The sequence below is a fragment of the Marmota flaviventris genome, chromosome 18 (assembly GCF_047511675.1).
Source record: "Marmota flaviventris isolate mMarFla1 chromosome 18, mMarFla1.hap1, whole genome shotgun sequence".
In the NCBI taxonomy this organism is placed as follows: Eukaryota; Metazoa; Chordata; class Mammalia; order Rodentia; family Sciuridae; genus Marmota; species Marmota flaviventris.
Window position 1 is genome coordinate 29619170 of NC_092515.1, and position 12530 is coordinate 29631699.

Genomic DNA, 12530 nt, shown 5'->3' on the forward strand with positions numbered 1-12530 from the left:
CTTCATGGCTGAGTAATATTCCAGTGTGGTTATAGACCAAATTTTCTTTATCTATTCATCTGTTGAAGGGCACCTAGGTTGGTTCCATAGCTTAGCAATTGTGAATTGAGCTGCTATGAACAATGATGTGGCCACGTCACTATAGTATGCTGATTTTAAGTCCTCTGGGTATATGTTGAGGAGTGGGATAACTGGGTTAAATGGTGATTCCATTCCAAGTTTTCTGAGGACTCTCCATACTGCTTTCCACAGTGGTTGCACCAATTTGCAGTCTCAATGAATGGGTGTCCCATTTTCCCACATGTGTCAACCGAGCCTCTTAACTGTGGAACTGTTAACAATTTGGGCCAGCTAATTCTTTGTTGGGTGGGGCTGTCCTGTGAGCGGTAGGATATTTAGTAGTGACCTCTACTCACTAGATACCAATAACAATCATCCCTTTAGTGTGACAATGACAAAAAGTCCTCAGATATTGCCTAATGTCAAAACTGTTTCCAGTTGAGAATCTCATGCCTACAGAACAAGGTCAGAGGAAGCCCTGTACGTGGGACTGAGCCTGTGAGAATTTAGTCTCCTTCCTTCTGCAGACTGCGTCCCTGCCAGGGGACATACACAAATGAACATTAACCCACATGTGTGCACTGACTCTGATGAAATTGCCCTCTTAAATGCTCTCCTATATCTGCATTGAGTTTGAAATACCACTGGATCAAGAGGTTTATGGATGGTTATGTGCCCACCAAACATATAACTAGGTAAGCCCCCCATTTCCCATCACTGTTTTTCTGCTTTCTCTCTCTCTCTCTCTCTCTGTGTGTGTGTGTGTGTGTGAGTGTGTGTCTGGGGGACATCCAGCCACTGAGCCATCCCCAGCCCTATTTTGTATTTTATTTAGAGACAGGGTCTCACTGAGTTGCTTAGTGCCTCACTTTTGCTGAGGCTGGCTTTGAACTTTCGATCCTCCCGCCTCAGTCTCCAGAGCTGCTGGGATTACAAGCCTGCACCACCGTGTCCAGCTTTCATTTCTTTTATGTGTTGGAACTAAACCCAGCAGCACATTAGAACTGAGTTACATCCCTAGTCCTTCTTATTTTTTATTTTGAGACAGGTTCTCACTAAGTTTCTGAAGGTCCTGCTAAGTTGCTGAGGCTGGCCTTAAACTTGTGATCCTCCTGCCTCAGCCTCCTGAGTCCCTGGGGTTACAGGTGTGTGACACCATGCCCAACCCATCACTACTTTTCATCATCTTACCTATGGTCTGCCATTCGACCAGCGCGAGCTTCATAAAAGAAGGTTCGATGCATAAGAAATTGCTAGTGAGTTTTAAATTAAAGAGACAGATTCTCATTTACCTTTAACCCCAGCTCCGAGACGGCTTCTCCTAGCTCCTGCCTGTAGCCACCTAATGCAGTGGCGAGGTTTACAGAAGAGACTAGCGAGAGAGGGAGAGCACGCCAGGGAGTGAGCTTTTATTGGGAAAAAAAAATTCAAGGGAAAATCCTATCCAATGAAGGTTAAGGGGGGCAGCATCCCAAGGTCAGGGCCGGCGATAGGGTCTTCAGGTCAGTGGCCAGGCACGCCTCTGCATGGCCAGGCACGCCTCTGCACGGACAAGCCCTCGGACCTGGGAAAGGGTGTGGGATGGCTTTAACACCATTATGTCTAAGCGCCTCTCACCCAGCCAGGGAGGTAACTCAAATCTCGTGCGAGGATGGCCTCCCACACTATGGAACACATTCTTTAAAGTCCAGTTTAAATTTCATTTCTTCCATGAAACCTCCCCACCTACTCAGCTTCCTGTGTCTGGTCAGGTCAGTTGAATGATTGATTGATTCATTCATTCAAATATTTCCCGAGCTTTTACTAGGTGCCAGGCATTGTTCTAAGTTCTGGGAATACATCAGTGAACAAAGCAAAGTGTGTACTCTCATGAACTTACATAGGAGAGGGAAAGAGACAATGAATGAATGAATGAATGAATGAATGAATAGTGTGGTGTTAGGTAGTGACCGTTGAGATTTAGAGGGCTTGCTACTCTATTCTCCTTCTGATCTGTACTAGGTAGCCTGTAAAGATGGCCCACAACTGTTACTTCCTTCTCTGCATGTGCATGCTGCTCTTTATATCAAGAATTTGGGCTGGTGGGTAACCTGGCTCAGGGTTAGAGCACTTTCCTAGCATGCATGAAGCCCTAAGTTTGACCCCCAACACTGCCAATAAATAAACAAAAAGAATCTGGGTTGGCTCCATAACACTTGACTAATAGAATTTAGTGAAAGTGATTTTTCAGGATTTCCAATATCAATTCTTAGAAAAGATTGTTGGCTTTTTTTGTTTGATTTTTGGTCTTTGGTACTACAGACTGAATCCAGGGGCACCCTAACACTGTGTTACAACCCCATCCACTTTTATTTTTATTTTTAAAATTTTGAAACAGGGTCTTGATAAGTTGCTGAGGGTTTCACTAAATGGGTGAGGCTGGCGTTGAATTTTGATCCTCTTGCCTCAGGTTCCCAAGTAGCTGGGATTACAGGTTTGTGCCACTGGGCCCAGCTAGTTGACTTTCTTTTCTTTCCTTTCCTTATTTATTTTTTACTTTATTTTCTTGTGTGTCATTTTTTTTTTCGTGGTGCCGGGAAGCGAACCCAGGGCCCCATGATGTGACACAGGGGCTCTACCGCTGAGCTACACCCTCAACCCAATTTTATGCTTGATTCTAGAATTGGCAACGCTTCATTCCAATAAACAGATTAATAAGTGTTTGGTAGGACTGAACAAAAGAGTTTGGTTTTATGGACAGAGAAAGACTGAAGAAAGAGAAAAAAAGAACAAAAGGCAGATTGGTTTTTTCAAAGTGACTTTCCCTTTAAGGCAGGGGCAGGGGACAGAATGATAGGAAAACAGTTAATATCAGGTTATTTCAAGTATTTTTTGTGTAAGAATTAAAGGAGAGAGAGAGAGCTTCATTATCATTTCAATTGAAATTGACCTGTTTGGGAAATTTGCCTATAAACATTCATAATCCCGATTTCTCAGAAGATCAGATAGCTTAGTTTCAGATTGGTGATGTGAAACCTTAACATGAGTGATTTTATTTTTATTTTTAGCCAGGACTGTTGGGGCCGAATGCAGGCGCTTAATCCAAAACAATGGCCTCCTGTGCTTTGTGTTTAACAGGGCAGAGCCTGTCTGAGCTGGGAGTGGAGGGGCTGTGTGGTTCCTGCAAGTGGGTGAAGCTGTCAGCTGGGACCGAGAGTCCAAGTGCCTGGGAGCAGGTCCTGCAATCAGGTTTAACACCTGGCTGGTTACAGATGCCTTCAGAACACAATAGCAAAACAAAAGGTGTTTGCTTTGTGGGAAGCTGGTCTAAGCCACCTGGGTCAGTGGAGTTTACAACTCAAGCTTCATATGGGTGTCTGTGATGTGCGGGGGCGGGGGGGGGGGAGGTTGGGGCCACTCTGATGAAGCTTATCTTCCTTGAAGGTGTTGTCTCCATAGTAAAGGTGGAACGCTATCACTACTGGTGACAAGATGTCAGAAGATGCAGCGAGCATGCTTGAGGAAGGGGATAGACTGGAACTGCTGTGGCACAGAAGATATGCCAAACACACACACACACACACACACACACACTTATTGCTTTTCTGGAAACTCCTTGCCTGTTTAACCCCACACAAGGAACTCGGATTATACACCACACTTAGAACAGTCGGTGTTCAGCCCATGCTGACTTGCTGACTGTAACTGGAGTCCTTGGCCCAGGTGGTCTGCACAGGCCAGGCTCGGCCACCCACCCCCATACGCCCATCAAAGAGAACAGAAGGAAAAGACCTTTAATCAGCATGACCACCGGAAGAACAGGTGCAGGGATACAGCGACCAAAGATAGGTCTTCAAGGAATGGACAGAAACTTTGAGGTTTCATATAAAAGGGGAACACAAGTGAGGGTTGGAGATTTGTACGGCTGGGGGATGTGTAGAGCTGGTAGAGTAAGACATCTTGGTCAGGTTCTGGTCTGGTGGGTCGTTATCTCAGGGCTGCTTCTGTGAAGCTCCGGGAAGGTCATCATTGCTTGAGGGGGTGACTGGGTCCCCATGTTGAAATGACTGCTCCTGCTAGAGAGGAGCAGCTTCGACTTTGTCATGGGGTCATGGTTCCTGCTTAGGGGGTCATCTCCTCATGGCACCTGTTCTAGCAGTCAGTATTAAGCCACTTGTTATTAAGATACTTTTCAACCAGGCCTGCGGTTCCTGGAACACAAGGTAGCTGCAGAGGAAAGTGGCTCAGATGCAAAAATGATTTTTAAAAAGGTAAGTGGAGTCAGAAAATGGAGTTGGTTGGGCCAGTGACTTGGTCCTCCTTCAGAAACTCTGCACGAATGATCTCAGCCCCCACACATGACTCTATGAAGGCAGCATGATGCCCATGTTACAGGTGAAGAAACTAAGTAACTTGTCGGGAGTCCCTAGCACTAGGCAGGGACAGAGCCAGAATCGGCCCAGCAGGTCTGCCACCTCGAAGACTTCCCTGCAGAAGCAGAGGTGCAGAGGCTGCCTTGGCTCCTCCTCAACTCTCCCACCCCAGGTTAGTTCAGGGATGGTTCTGGACTAATGATTTTGCCTTCCTGACCTAAAGATCTCTAGGACCAGAGGGTGCCAATGACTTGTCTATACTCCAGGATTGTAGGACAAAGAGAGCAAAGCAGATCCTCCTCCTACTGGACTACACTTTCTTGGTTGTTCTCTGAAGGAATGGAAGAGACTATCTGCACTTCCTTTTATAAAACTCTAGTGTGCATAAGAAGACCAGGCTGGCCAGTCTTCTCCCTCTAGCAGATATCTTCTCCCTCTAGCAGCCCCGAGTCTGGGAACTGAGTGGGGCTGGGGCTTACTGTAAGGTCCTGCCTGTCCTGCCCTCTATCTTAAAGCTCTGTGGTTCTTTCCCTACAACCTACCTCAGAAGCCTCAAACCACAGACTCACCAAGGTCTAGACAAGGATCACTCACCTCCTCTTTTTTTCCTCCTGAGGACACTTGTGTCTTTTCTGCTGTCCTGGCCCATGGCCACCCATAGACCACCTCCACAGTAGGCAGTGAGCGGGGGCAGAGGCAAGAAGGATGTGGAAGAGGAACTCAGTCATCAGATATGAGGGAGGGGGGTCTGGGTGAACAGTAAGGACCCCCCTCCCTGAGATGCCAGCATACTTGGCATAAGAACTTCAGGAAGCCCCGTCTCCACCCTTCCTCCTCAACTTCCTAGTTAAAAAATAACTTGAAGTTTCCGGACATATGTGCATCCTGTTGGAAGGCCATGGAATTAGCCAGATGGTGCCCAATGTCAGTCAGGGTTCCCTTTGTTTTGCAACAGGGTAAAACCGGTTCCTGTCTGTCTCCCCTCCCCCCTCTCCCTATGCACCACCTCTGACCTCATTTCATTCAGAATCCCTAGGAGAGATTGTGCTGGAATCCCAGTTTTTCCTAAAGTGTGAAAAACACACCACGGATGATATGTCAGATGATTTTCAATGGTAAACAGCTAGACAGAAGAAATCAGAACTGTTTTGTATTTTTTTTTTTTTTTCAGTTCTGTTTTGGTGATTAACAGTGGGCTTCTAGTTATTATAACAATAAGCCGTTTCCCTTATAATTATATTTAACTTTGTTTATTTATTTTGGTACCAGGGATTGAACCCAGGGACACTTAAACCCCATTTCCCCCTTTTTAATTTTTTCCTCCTTATTTTAAATTGTTTAGGGCTTTACTTAGGGGCTGAAGCTGGCTTTGAACTTGTGATCTTCCTGCCTCAGTCTCCTTAGTCTCTAGGATTACAGGTATGTGCCACCACGCCAGGCTACATGTAATTTTAAAAGTATGTTGATTTTAAGAAAAAAGATATTAAAGGGTGGGAAATTTATTTATCTTCATTGGTGCCGACAAGGACCAAGTACCGGGTCTCTTATAGGAGATAGGTTAATAGCGCCAAATGCTTTGGAAGAGTCACGTGTTAGGGTCCAAGGTTTGGCTGCAGGCTGGCCAAAAAAATGAGCCCCACGAAAGTCCTGGCTCTGCCGGATCCCTGTGGGTGGCTGGGTGACCCTCCTCGGCCAGGGGGCAAAAATCCCCATTTCTGCAGCAGCCCATTTCATTCCTTCACCCTCCTGTCAGCTTTGGTGCTTAGACATGGAGACAGAGTGTAACGGGAGACTCTCCCAGGTGTATCACACACACCCCCCCTCACTCAACAAATATTTATTGAGCCCCTGTGCACCGGGCAGCTCGGCTTCTGCAGCCTCAGCTGCTCACGGGCTCCTTCGCCTGTGGCGCCACCTGCTGTTCCTGTGGCGTCAGTGCAGCCTGCGGCCGCGCCAAACCCTTCCCAGTAGCGACGGTGAGAGTCCCGGGCACCCCCGCCCAGACCAAGATCTTCAGGGGACAGGTGGCAAGGCCGAACTGGAAGGCAAGAAAAATGCAATATACGATGGACAGAACAAGGCTCTCGCGGATGGGAGAGACTTGGGAGGGAAACGGAGGAAAGTCGATAGGCAGGCAGCCCTCCAGGAGCCACACTTTTTCCTCTGACATAAAAGCTTACAACAAGCATCTCCAGGCAACCAGGGGAGCCTGCAGCTGCTACTGTCCCCACTGCTTCGCCAGATGTGTAGAGAGCTGCTGAGACGGGGCCGGGTGAGGGTGTGGGGAAAGGTCTGCGCCCGAAGCTCCATAAAATCCAGTTGGGACGTGCACTGTTTTCGCTGCTTAAGCAGATGGTGATCGGATGACAGTTTGGGAAGGGCGACTTCTTCCTTCTCCCCCAGATCACATGTGGGGAAGTTGCTCCCCCAAGTTCTCACTCCTAACAGCGTCCAGGGATGAGGCCAGAACACCCCTGTGTCTAGAATAACATCTGCATGTTCTTCTCCCTGGGCCTGCCACCTCCCACTCCCACTTTCCCAGCACCCAACCCAGTTACCTGGTGGAACTACTAGCCAAGAAGAGATTTAAGTTTTGCAGCTGTAGGCTAGGAGGTGAGGCCTAGGAGCGCAGGACATTTGTACCTCACCTGGTTTTTAGTGTATCCAAATTAAAGGTGTGTGTGTGTATGAAATTAGGTTGCTCAGGACTCAGAACCCTAGTGGATTCTTGCTTGGTGGGTTTGGGAGTGGGATCCTGAACATGCATACAGAATCACAGAACCCCAAGTGATTCTGCCAGAATGCTTCTCACAGATTAAGAATCATCCCCCTGGCTAAAAAGACACCCCTCCTCCAGGATTCTTTCAGGTGCAGTGGGAAAATAATAGTCTTTGTGAACTTAGGGCTCCCTTTGGGCTAGATTCCCTGCTCCACACTTTACAAAAAAACCCTCAGCTCTTGCACTGCAACTCTTTGAGGGGGCATCATTTTTATGTGCAATTTAAAGAGGATTAAATAAGTTACTTGACCTTCCCAAAGACAGGGACAGGATTTGAATTTTATTCAATCTGATTTCAAAGAATATGCTCTTTTTCTCTAACCCCTTCCCAATACAATGACACTCTTTACTCAAGTGAAATAGAAATGGGTGACATATTATTATTTGGGCACAATGATTTTAAAGCTATTTAAAAGTATAGGCAATACAGATGGGCATGGTGGCACATGCCAGTAATCCTAGAGGCTAAGGTAGGAGGATTGCGGGTTCAAAGCTAGCTTCAGCAATGGTGAGGTGCTAAGCAACTCAGTGAGACCCTGTTTCTAAATAAAATACAGAATAGGGCTGGGGATGTGGCTTAGTGGTTGAGTGTCCCTGAGTTCAATCCTTAGTACTCCCCCTCCCCCCCAAAAAATAGGCAATACAGAGTTGGGCACCATGGCACATACCTGTAATCCCAGCTACTCAGGAGGATGAGGCCAACCTGGGCAACTTAGTGAGACCCTGCCTCAAAATAAAAAGGAGGGGGAGCTGGGGCTGTAGCTCAGTGGCAAAGCGCTTGCCTCGCATGTGTGAGGCATTGGGTTTAATCCTCAGCACCACATAAAAAATAAAGATATTGTGTCCATATACAACTGAAAAAATAATAAATGAATAAAAAGGGGAGCTGGTGACGTAGCTTCATGGTACAGTGGACCCCCCAAAAGGCAATACATTTTATAATTTGCATAAATATCCAAATATATCCAGTACTGTTGCACAGCAACACAATCTTTTTTGCTGTTGTAGTACTGTGGTTTTAACCCAGGGGTGCTCTACCACTGAGATATATCCCCAGCCCTTTATAACTTTTATTTTGAGACACAGTGCACATCTGTGTCTTTCCACAATGTCAGAATTTATTGAACAATAATAAATTCACAGGTTATACCACTTTCAATGGTGGCAGCTCAGTGGATACTAGTGTGTTAGAAGTCATAAACTGGGCAATCCTAAATTCTTTTATTCTGATTTTTTTGGGTACCAAGGATTGAGCCCATGGGTGCTTAACCACTGAGCAACCTCCCCAGCCATTTTTTAAGTATTTTATTTTGCAACAGGGTTGCACTAAGTTGCTGAGGCTGGTTTTGAACTCATGATCCTCCTTTCCCAGCTTCCCAAGTAGCTAGAATTTCAGGCAAAGAGCCACTGTGTCTGGCTTTAATTCTGATCAGAACTACTAATATCTGTAACACTCAGGTCACACATCACACTTTACTCAATTGAAAAAAAAAATCTATACACATATTACAGAAAGGCTAAGAAAGGGGTAAGGCAGGCACAGGGGTTCAGAAGAGCAGATACTAACGCAAAGAGTCACTGCAGGTGCTCAGATGAGTTTACTAACCAGAGCCAGCTGAAGAACTTGTTCAGATGCAACGCTGTCAAAGCACAGGAGCTTGCTCTAGGCCAGGGTCCAGGTGGAGGGGGTCTCAGAGTGTCCGCTTGGCATGGGCGGTACATAATCGTCAGGGGCAGGAGAAACCCTGCTCTGCAGAAGCCTGAGGACCGACATTCAGAGGTTTGTCAGTGGCTCTGTTCCTGGGCAAGGCTCTTGATGAGTGACCAGCTGGCTAGGTTAGGGGGCTGCCGGGTTCAGTCTTGGGGTGTTCCTCCTTTTATGATCCTTGTGTAAGGGGGTTCCTTCTTTCAGTGGTCTGGTGTGTTTGATGAGCTCATGGGCCTGGTTTTCTGGTATGAGTTTGCTACACCTCTGGGTCCATTTGCCAGCTTTTTCTGGGAGGGAGAGAAAACAACCCCTTGGCATGGGGGCCGATGTTTATAAAGGGAGAGTAGTTAGAGGCTGGACGAGAAATGAAGCCAGGATGAAAAAATAACACAATGTCAGCTTGCACATTGCCCTCCTGTTAGTTTTTGCAGACAAGGGCATGGGTCAAGTGTACGAGCAAGGTCGATTCCTGGTTTGCTCAGGAATTGAGCACCCCCCACCGCCCCACAGTACTGAGGATTGAACCCAGGACCTTGCACATGCTAGGCAAGTGCTCTTGCACTGAGCAGCATTTCCAGGCCCTTGTTTTGTATTTCAAAAGTTGGTGGGTGTTCCCTGCATCCCCACAGCTCATGGATGTTTCTCTTTTGAGACTCAGACTATCTTTCTTTTTCTATATCCCAAATTTCTATCCTGTTTTGGCTCTAGAATCTGCCCTCTTTACAACTCTGTGATATTGTTGCCTGTGTGGCCTTTCCTCTCTGCCCTGGAAACTTGGGGAGGGAAAGATTTGATCATGTTTACTTTATTATCATTTTATATATAAGATTTTTATCGGTCGGTAAAGACTTTTTGTATCTGTTATAATAAATTCACACATTCACACAATAAAACAGTGTCATTTGGTCAAGGCCATTCCCCAGTACCTCCCCTTTGCCTCCCCTCCCTCCCCCTGATCCCCCTCTGTTTTACTGGTCTCCCTTCTATTGTTTTTTAATTTGTTCCAATTAATCATACATGGCAGTGGAATGCATTTTGACACATTGTGCACAAATGGAGCACAACTTCTCATTCCTCAGGCTGTACATGGTGCCTATTCACACCAGTAGTGTAATCATACATGTATAGGGTAATAATGTCTGTCTCATTCTACGACCCTTCCCATCCCCACTGCCCCACCCCTCTCCTCATTCCCCTCTACATAATCCAAAATTCCTTCATTTTTCCCTACCTTCTCCCCTCTCCCCACCACCCTGCCCCACTATGGATCAGTATCCTCTTATCAGAGAAAACATTTGGCCTTTGTTTTTTTGGGATTGTCTTATTTAGCATGATATTCTCTAGTTCCAACTATTTACCTGCAAATGCCATGATTTCATTCTTCTTTAAGGCTGAGTAATATTCCATTGTGTATATATACATACCACATTTTCTTTATCCATTAATCTGTTGAAGGGCATCTAGGTTGGTTCCATAGTTTAGCTATTGTGAATTGAGCTGCTATAAATATTGATGTGGCCATATCACTGCAGTATGCTGATTTTATGTCCTTTGGGTATAAACCTAGGAGTGGGATAGCTGGGTCAAATGGTGGTTCCATTCCAAGTTTTCTGAGGTATCTCCATACTACTTTCCATAGTGTTTGCACCAATTTGCAGGCCTACCAGCAATGTACGAGTGTGCCTTTTTTTTCCCACAGCCTCGCCATAATCACGTTTACTTTAATTAAGTATTAGGCAATAGCATTTCATTTAGCAGAAATGAGCCAGGTGTGGTGGCACACATCTATAATCTCAGTGACTCCAGTGGCTGAGGAAGGCGGATTACAAGTTTCAGGCCAGCCTGGACAACTTAATGAGACCCTGTCCTCCCCCTCCCCCCCCAAAAAAAAGGCTGGGGTTCAATCCTCAGGATAGTGTGGGGGGGAAATACCCACAATGACCCCCAAACAAAAATCATTTAGCAGAAGTGTGTTGGGTTTGAGTTCTCGCTCTGCTAATAATTAATGGTCACAACCTTGGGAAAGTTAATGTTTTTGTTTCTCACTCATAAAACAAACAATAGTCCTAATTTCATGGGGCCATTGTGAGAGCTAAATGAATTGGTACACAAAGTAAACACTCAGAAAGTCTATGTGCTTCCATTTGCCAGGCAAAGAGCCAGGTCTGTGAGACTCTTGGTACTCAAAGTATGACGTATGGCCCAGAAGCATGAGCCTGAGAAATTATTAGAAACGCAGAATCCCAGGCCCCACCCAGGCCCCCGAATCAGACTCTGCATTTTAACAAAGTACCAGGTGATATATGAGTATGAAAGTCCTAGGAGCCCTGCTCTGCAGCAGTGGCTTCCATCACCCTTCTCCACAAGACTCCCAGGGCCAATGGGGTTGGGTTGGGGTGGGGTCAGACAACCCCCTTTACCAGCTCATAAATGCTCCCAAGAGGGAGCACTAAGAGACAGCATCAGTTCCTTCCTTCCTCCCTTCCTCCCTTCCTTCCTTCCTTCCTTCCTTCCTTCCTTCCTTCCTTCCTTCCTGTACTGGGGATCCAACCCAGGAGTACTCTACCACTGAGCTAGACCCCCAGCCTTTTTGTTTTATATTGGGACAGGGTCTAGCTAAATTGCCCAGGCTGCTCTTGAACTTGTGATCCTCCTGCTTCAGCCTCCAAAGTAGCTGGGTGCCCAGATAGCTTCAACACTTTGATATTTTCTTAGAGGACACTATTTTGGCGGAAGCACTCAGACTCTCATCTTTTGCTTAGTTCTCCTATCACTGCCCAACTTGGTATTTTGAGAAATGAAGCTTTAGCTACTCAGAACGGGTGGCCAGAGACAACAGTGCCACCTCGTGGTAAGAGCGTGGTATTACCATCCTGGAACATGGTTAAAAGTAATAATTCCCACTGTGACAACAGGACAGTAATAACCAAATGTTATATGCCAGAGGCCATGCCTCGCCCTCTCCATGGATTTATTTAAGACTCAAAACAAGAGTGTTACCTAGTAACTACTGGTCTCCCCTTACAGGACGGGGGAATTGCAGATTGAGAGAGAGGCTGTTTGCTTACATCACTGAGTAGGTTAAGACTGGAGCTGGGATTAAACTCAGCTCCAAAATCCATGGTTCTAATGATTTTGATATATTTCCTCTGCTCCCAGAGAAGGACCTCTTTTTGGTGTACAGCTCCAAATTTGAGACTTTTTAGATTTCTTTCTTTTCTTTTTTTTTTTTTTTTGCAGTACTGGGGATTAAACCAGGGGCACTTTACCACTGATCTACATCCCTAGCCTTTTTTATTTTTAATTTTGGAACAGGGTCTCGCTAAATTGCTGAGGCTGACCTCGAACTTGTGATCTGCCTGCCTCAGCCTCCCGAGCTGCTGGGATTTCAAGCGTGTGTCCCCATACCCAGTTTAAATTTTCAGAAAGGTTTTACACCAGGGGCTGGGGTTGTGGCTCAGTGGTAGGGCACTTGTCTAGCATGTGGGTTGCCCTGGGTTCGATTGTTGGCACCACATAGAAATAAATAAATAAAATAAAGGCATTGTGTTCATCTATAACTAGAAACATCAAAAAAAAAAAAAAAAGATTTACACCATTTTATTTACTGGAGCTAGACAACTAACCCGAG

The 12530-nt window shown here is 46.0% G+C and overlaps 1 long non-coding RNA gene across 1 annotated transcript; it reads right to left on the reverse strand.

Moving 5' to 3' along the window:
• Window positions 1–3816: 3816 nt before the first annotated feature.
• On the reverse strand, window positions 3817–5193 carry LOC117794738 (uncharacterized). Its single transcript, XR_004618603.2, has 2 exons — window positions 5007–5193; window positions 3817–4115 (listed from the first exon to the last, which is right to left on the reverse strand). It is a non-coding gene; the product is annotated as an uncharacterized lncRNA (long non-coding RNA).
• Between the last annotated feature and the right edge of the window lie 7337 nt (window positions 5194–12530).